We start from the raw sequence: 8,012 nt of genomic DNA, 5'->3' as shown, positions 1-8,012 counted from the left end.
AAATTCTTACATTTGTCCAAAGGGGACAGTGTTGAACAAGACCTCTTTGTCTGGCCGGGGGTCTGTTCCCAGTCCCCAGCAGACCCTGCATATTCTTCCCCCCAGCACTTACTCTGTTCATGCTTTTCTCCACCCTCCACCCCTTCTAGCAGCCACAGGCTATCTCAGCCCACAGCAGCCCTTGGAGACTTCTGCCCCTCTCTGAACACGGGGGGCCCTCGGCAAGCCTGTACTTGCCGCCTGGCATCATCATTCCCACCTGCATTGAGGGCCTTGTTGAACAATATTACTTAAATGTTTATGGCTGGACTCCTTGATCTGACTTTAAGTTATTTAATAACTTAAACATCTCTAAGTCTTAACAATAAGCCCCTAGAATAAGTTCAAAACCTTTAAAATGATCTCATAGCACCCTACATCTTTTCCTTTGTAGCACTAATTTCGATAATTAAACTTTCTTGTACACTTTTTTGTCTCAGGTTTTCTCTTCCACCAGGCCGCAAGGATTGTCTTTGTTTTGATCAGTAGTATGGCAGAGTTGGCAGTTACTACTTACTATGGGCTTGTTAAATATACTTTGGGTCAAGTACTGCATGCAAGGAGCTTTGCAGACAGTGTTCACATTGACGCTATGAATTAGATGACCCTATTCCCATTTTGCAGCCTAGGAAATTCAGTCCTCAGAGAGGTTACCCAAAGCAACCCACCAAATGCACATGGAACTCTGTTGGAACCCTAGTCTGCCTGATTCCAGAGACTTTGCTTTTCCCCTGTGCCACCTGCCTCTCATCCTTGGGCCATGAATACTGGATTTGTTAAGTGAATGAGGGAGTGAATAAATGAATGACATGACATTTAACAACCTACCCTCCACATTCCCAGTGAAGACCATGTCACTCCTGATTGTGTTTTTCTCCTCTCTTTTTTATAATTCTCATTTTTTTTCCAGATTCTCATTCTCAATCCTTTCCCCTTCCTAGGCCCCCTAAGAATGTTTATCTTTATAAAATACATTGTGTTGTTTTGCATATATATTTTTAATTTACCTTAAAGATAGAGTGACTAGAGACCTTGTTCTGTTTCTTGGTGTTTCAACGAACACCACACATTTTAAATACATGTCGGTGCATCTATATCAAATCCTTTATGTCTAAATGCTGGGCAAAATTCCAGTTTATATCCACCAACGCTGACTTATCTCATCTCTTAATGTTTGCCACCTCAGTTGTCTCTACTCCAACCAAACACACTCAACACTCCAGTGCACTTCCAGTTCCATTTGAAGCAAGATTCATTTCTCCATGAGAGTGTTAGACAGGTTCTAGCTGGGGATGTGGTCTGAATGTTCTTCTGATATCTTGGACTACGATTGGCAAGATAAGAAGTGGTCTATTATTCCCTTTGGCTTCATGCCCTCAGAATATGAGTCTCCAAGGATACCTTCACAAAGAATTTTTACTATGTGATTTGATTTTTCCTCTCTTATGCTTATGAACCTGCCCTATATGGAATTAAGAGTCACTGTGCCATAATGGATAAGTGGGAAGATTCTGGAACTTACAGCCTGGGTTTAATATTTTATTTTATTTATTTTTAGAGAGAGGGAAAAGAAGGGAGAAAGAGGGGGAGAGAAACATCAAGCAGGTGCCTCTTGCAAGACCCCAACTGGGGGCCTGGCCCACAACCTAGGCATGTGCCCTAACTGGGAATCGAACCTACTAACTTATATTTGGCAGGCTGGCGCTCCATCCTCTGAGCAACACCAGCCACGGCCAGCCTGGGTTTAAATTCCAACTTTACTATTTACCAGCTGTACTGAATTTATCTTTCCTCAGTTTCCCCATCTGTAAAATGGGGACATCAATAATAATAGTATCCACTACACAGGGTTGTCGTGTTTAGAACAGGGCCTCGAAGTTGTAAGCACTTAATCAATGTTGACCCTCATTGTTTAAAATACATATAGGGTCTGAGCCTACAAAAACACATACATAGAAATAGAAAAGTTAAGACATTAAAAAGCAAATAAAGAGAAACAGAAGATGTGTCTGGCTACACCAAGGTAATTCTGTTTTTAATCTCTAGTGACAAGGCCTTTACAGGGCCATTTTGGTCTTCTAAGACCAAACACTTAAGTATAAACAACAGAACCCCAAAGAAATCTGCTTTCTTCCCTCTGTCTGGCTCTGAGAGTTTTACAGCTCACAAGTTCTGGCTCCAGAAAGATCCTATTCCCCCTGGTTTGGAAAGGTGTCCTTGGCTGTCACCACTGGTTTTCCAATTCTTTGTCATTTCCCAATACTGTAACCCCTGAGGGTTTAAGCTGCATTTGGAAGAGATGGGGGGAGCCCCTGGGAGCTTGTGGATTGACACTGGCTGTTGGGAAGAGCACCTCCTCTTTCACGCTGTGACTCAGACTGGCTCAGTCCTCACAGCCCTGACAGGACCGAGCTTAGGAAGCAGCTCTGGTGGGGCTCAAGCCTGAAATTTATGTCTTGTTTGTCCTGGACCCATGCAATATTTTTTCTTGCCTTGAAGATGAAAGGGTTACTATTCCTCACTTCCCCACCTCCTGCATTTTGTAACATGTAGGCATCTGCAGTGCCCCTTTTATTTTCCTGGAGAATTAACTTCTAAAGAATCAGTGCATGTCCCTAAACAGTCACAGCTGAGGGTCTTGAAATATAAAATAGACAATTGGATGGCTTTCAGAGAAACATCCTCACGTTCACTCTGCTCTGGTTCTTCCCACTGCTATGACTATTATTTGTACTATAAACTCCATGGAAAGACCTTTCAGTAGACAAAGAGAAGCCAATCCTTCCACAAAGTTATAAATTCCCTGAGAGAAGGGCTCGCCTCTTGTATTTCTTTGATCCCTTACAGCGCCTAGCACAGCATCTTGTACATAGTAGATACTCAAATATTTGTTGATTGATAAGATTTCAAGGCTTAGATCGAAGTGAATGGACAACATTTGTCTAAGGAAAAATAAATGGTTTCATAGACAAAACCTCTTAATTCTCCTTATCAGGAGCAGTCAAAATTTTAATTTACACTAAAATATATAATGGCAAAAATTTCAGTGTCTGTAAAATATAAGTTTTGGAGTCTGCCTAGTGAGGTGAATTTGTTTCTTTGTTTCTTGACAGACATTTATCAAGTCCCTCTATGTGTCAGACACTATTCTGGGCATTAGAGAAACAAAGATGGAGAGAGTTCTTGCTCTAACTTCAGAGTGGAGAGACTGGCATATCAGCAAGATACTAAAAGATTATAAGGTAGGCACTTTGGTGAAGGTCTCAGTAGGTTTACAGTAGAGAGCGGCGTAGAGGTTCTGAGGCTCAGAGACTGATCCAGCATTGACTTGGTATCACGTGCAATCAGAACACTTTGTTGTTGGCCCAGGAGCTTGCCTTTAGAGCTGGGGGTCCACAGTGGACTGACGCTGAGCAGCAGCAAACTTTGTGAGAGCCACTGAAATTTCAAATTGAGATTTGCTCATTTTAAAATTATAACGACAACACTAAATTTTAAAATTTACTGAGAGAGTTCAAGTTGCAATCTGAAAATTATGAAGTGTGAACAAATAAATTATCTGTAAAAAAAGACTAAGAGGGCCTCCCTCAGAGAATTGTTGTAAAGATACATTTATTGCATGCATGGGAGGGTGCTTAAACACCTGAAGAGCTATACAAATGTCTGTATGACTTCCAAATTAATTAATGGCCTATCTTCTCGCCTTCTCCTTGGTTAAAGCCAAAAGGCAAAGATCAAAAGGTGGACATCATCCCTTTCAAAGTGCCTTATTTTTGCACAGGACAATGTGACCGAGAGTTTGACCAAATATCAGGGAGATTTCCCTGTGGCTGACTTTGGATAAATTGACAGCAACCTTGATTAATATGTTTCATCAGTTCATAATCCACGACAATAAAAATCGTATGAACTCATCTTAATGCTGATCAAATTGAATGGAATTTCATTTGACACAGCTTAATTATTTGGCATATGCAGTACTCTAGAAAAATAAAACAAGAAAGCAAAGCAGAAAATGGCTTTACAGTCCAAGCCCACAGCTACAGCTGGAGTCAAGGTGACACCCTTTTTCTGGGGTGAGACTTAGAGCCCTTGGGTTTTTTCCTAACCTGAGTTTTCCTTGTTGTTCAGGCCACCTCCGAAGAGATTCTTTATTCACATTTCTTCAGTATCATGACTGAAATGATGAGCCCCTTAAGAGTAAGTTAGATATTAGCCAGCCAAGAATAGAAAAAATTCAATACAGGCATGGAAGCCAATGAATTGTTTGTGTTCTCTATCCTAACCAGTTAAAAAACAGTAAAGAATGAAGGGAAATGGGCTTAAATTAAATCAAATGGGCTTGCTAACAGGCCCCCATTTTCTCCATTTCCTAATCCTTTTATAAATTCCATTGAGATGGGATTTGCTTCTAGACTGATTACGTGACTTAAAAATCAGCATAATTACGAGATATTTGTTAAGAGGGACTTCCTCGTCTTGTCTGTTTGGTTTCCTTTCCAGTACTGAGTGGCTGATGACCTGGCTGCAACCAGTTCCACCTGGGACCTTCCCCATCTCAGAGGTAAAGAGAACCCTCCCAATAACCTCAAATGAGGGAACCAGGACCCAGAACAAAGCAGATGATTTTCCCAGCAACTCAGTGACAAAGCCAAGAATGAGGCTCTCGGTGTTTTTGGTTTTTAGGGGTTTTTTGTGAATTTATTTAGTAACATTAATTATTGTTCACATAAAGCTGGAAAATGGGATCTTGAAAAAATCAAGTTGAAATATAATAACACAGAGCCAATTTTTTAGCAGTAACATGAATCAGGTAATAAATAGCTCTGTTTGATCAAGAATAGGGCTCCTGACCAAAGAATTTTTTGGACAGGGGAAGCACAGGCTTCCTGCATATCTCCACCTCTCTTTTGGCCTCAGAGTGGATCTTCTGGGATGTTCCAGGCCAGGATTTTTCTTGTTCTTTCTTTGGTCCTCCAAAAAAGTTTCAAAATTTCTAACATCAATCATAATTATATTATCAACAACTATCACTTGTTGATTATCATAAATGGCCTTTGAAGGGGCCTTAAAGGGAAGTGAGATAAAGTCCCTTCTTTTACAGAGCTTCAGTCTGGATAGCATGATCTGAGATTAAGGGGAGCATTTATTATAATAATAATAATAATAATAATAATAAATGTTATTGAACCACTTGCCAAGTGCTTTACTTGTTTCTCTTTTGTAGTCGTCAGATGAAACCCATCACCCATTTCACAGATGAGGAGACTGAGACTTACTCGAAGGTCACAGGGCTTGTGTGATGACACACGTACCTCACTCCAAAGCCCAGGCACTCAAACACCAAGCAGTACTATCTCCAATGAGAGAACGGATGTGGGAGAGTGGGAATGCCTGAGAAAAAGGAATAATAAGGGCTCTTTCCTCAAGGAGGAAAGGCTTGTAAGTATATCATTTTGTAGTTATTGTAATAATTATACAGTCTCATGCCCTAGAAAAGACCCTTTTCACAATACTCCTTCAAGTTAATTAGATATTTTAATGTATAGATGTTCCCTTTGCCTGCACAGTTTCATCAAAGATGTTTTTTAAATTTCTTATTATTATTAATTTATTTATTGAATACTTACAACATTTGTGAGTACCACGCATGCTTCTAATCATACAATCCTCACAATAACCTAAAGAAGGAGGTACTATTACTATTCCCATTTCACAGATGAGGGAACTGAGACACAGAGTAGCTAGACAACTTGCCCAAAGTTACACAGCTAGTAAGTTGTGATCCCTGATTCAAACCCAGGCAGGCAGGCTCTGAGTCCAGACTTCAACCACTAAACAATGTTGTTCCGTACACACAGCACTGTTGCCTGGGAAGTGTTAGATACTAACTCATGCCTGTGGCAAAGCAAGTTGCTTTGCTTTACAGAGTTGTGTCGAGTTGTGGCATTGTTGATAAAAGTGGCACCCAAGAGCTGTTTCCTAATTGATCTACTCCTGCTGCTGCTTTTTCCACAGCTTCTTAAAGACTTTGGAACATTTCACGAATTTGCTTGTCATCCTTGCTCAGGAGCCAAGCTTATCTTCTCTGTATTGTTCCATGTTTAGTAGATGTCCTGCTGAAATGAGCAGAAGGGTTAAGTCAAAGAACACGTATGAATGACTTATGGACATGGATAACGGAGAGGGGATTGACTGTGGGCAAGAGGGTTGGGCTGGCTGGTAGGGGGCAAAAGGGAAAAAAATTGGGAAAACTGTAATAGAAAAAACAATAAAAAAAAAGTAGAGAAGAAAAAAAAGACATTAGGTATCCAGTTGGTTCTTTTTTTTTTAAAGACACATTTTCTCAGTGTCATGATCAGACTATTACATTTAGCAATCAATGGAATGAGTACAAAACATTAAAAAAAACACCTACACTAAAACCCTTTGTTGGAATGCTTTACACTTTCCAGAGAACAGAAACTAAAATAACCTGTTATACAATTAGTTACAAATACGATCACCATTTTTTGTGCCCATACACATGCGTCTTGGGTAAAACATGTCTTCTTTCGAGCAGCTAGGCGCGGCCGCCACAGCGGTTGGCTGAGTTTGCAAGTCTGAGCGAACCTGTAGCTTTTCTGTCACTTCTCAGGTTCTCCTCTCCTGCTACGCATTGTTTCCTGGCAGGAATTAAATCCTCCTGCACTACCACAGCTGCCGCTGCGGCTGGAACCTCCATAGCCACCTTGGTTTCGTGGTTGAGCGAAGTATTGGCCTCCACCACCACAGAGGCCAGAGCTCCCGCCTCCACAGTTTCCTGCTTTCATGGGTCCGCATTTGAAGTTTGATTATTGTAATTGCGAGAATCGTCCTAACTTTCACCACCTCCAAAAGGGCTTCCGTCACTACCAAATCCGTTAGGGCTGTCCCCACTGCCACCATATCCACCACCACCACGGCTGCCACCAAAACCACTTTCACCACTGAAGTTTTCTCCACAGCCAAAGTTATCACTCCCACCAAAACCACCTCCATGACCATCTCCAAAGTTTTCTGAATGACTTCGACTTCTTTGGCTGGATGAAGCACTAACCACCTATGGCTTAGATAGGCTTTCCTTCCATCACAGATGTGGCCATTCATGGCATGCTATTGTCTACAGAGTCATGGTCATCAAAGGTTATCAAAGCAAAGCCTCTCTTTTTGCTACTGCTTCAGTCAGTCATGATTTCAATTACTTCAGTTTTCCCATACAAGATAATCTCTTAGGTGATGTTCTCCAGTGTCTTCTTTAAATACCACTAACAAAAATCTTTTCACAGTTAAGTGGGCACCGGATATATGAGAATCTTCTCTTGCGACAGACCTCTTTGGTCCCCAACAATTCCTTCCATGTCGTGTGGCCCTGCACTCATGGCTGGATCCACCTCCTCCACAGTGGCGTACATGACAAACCCAAAGCCTCTGGAGCACTTGGTGTTTTTTATCTCTCAGCGCCACACAGTCTGTGAGCATCCTCATTGCTCAAAATGGCTCCCCAGACTCTCATTGGTTGTTTCAAAGCTCAAACCTCCAATAAAGAGCTTCCGCAGCTCTTCAGGCTCTTTGGGAGACTAAATGACACATGACAACTGCAGGAAGAGAGACTTCAATGATGCTTACTCAGCAGCATCCACCAACAAAAAGGTTGTCCAGTTGGTTCTTAATAAAGAGAAACTGACCTGAATGAGCTAAAATATTCATCAAGGTCGCTGTTGAAAGAGGTGTCCTTCAGTGTTTCCTTTTGCTTGTTTCTTCTGGAAGTAAACAGACATTTGGATTACAAAAAGCAGCTGGGAACGTGAACCAAGGACAGTTAGGGTTCATAGAAAAACTCAGCATTATTAAAAAGGTTTAGGTTGAAAGCGTTTTGGTATTTTTTTCCCTTTTTTTGGAGGAAAATTACAAAATATTTTAATGTATGGTCAAACGGGACAACTTTTTTGTTA

The 8,012-nt window shown here is 41.1% G+C and overlaps 1 non-coding gene across 1 annotated transcript; it reads right to left on the bottom strand.

The window, feature by feature from the left end:
* Window positions 1-6,064: 6,064 nt before the first annotated feature.
* On the bottom strand, window positions 6,065-6,169 carry LOC129078945 (U6 spliceosomal RNA). Its single transcript, XR_008530016.1, has one exon. It is a non-coding gene; the product is annotated as a U6 spliceosomal RNA (small nuclear RNA).
* Between the last annotated feature and the right edge of the window lie 1,843 nt (window positions 6,170-8,012).

This window comes from Pteronotus mesoamericanus, unplaced genomic scaffold (genome assembly GCF_021234165.1).
Source record: "Pteronotus mesoamericanus isolate MK-2021 breed Mesoamerican mustached bat unplaced genomic scaffold, CSHL_Meso_final contig_74, whole genome shotgun sequence".
In the NCBI taxonomy this organism is placed as follows: domain Eukaryota; kingdom Metazoa; phylum Chordata; class Mammalia; order Chiroptera; family Mormoopidae; genus Pteronotus; species Pteronotus mesoamericanus.
Note: the sequence above shows the minus strand (reverse complement) of the source record. Positions and strands in the feature narration are given on the sequence as shown.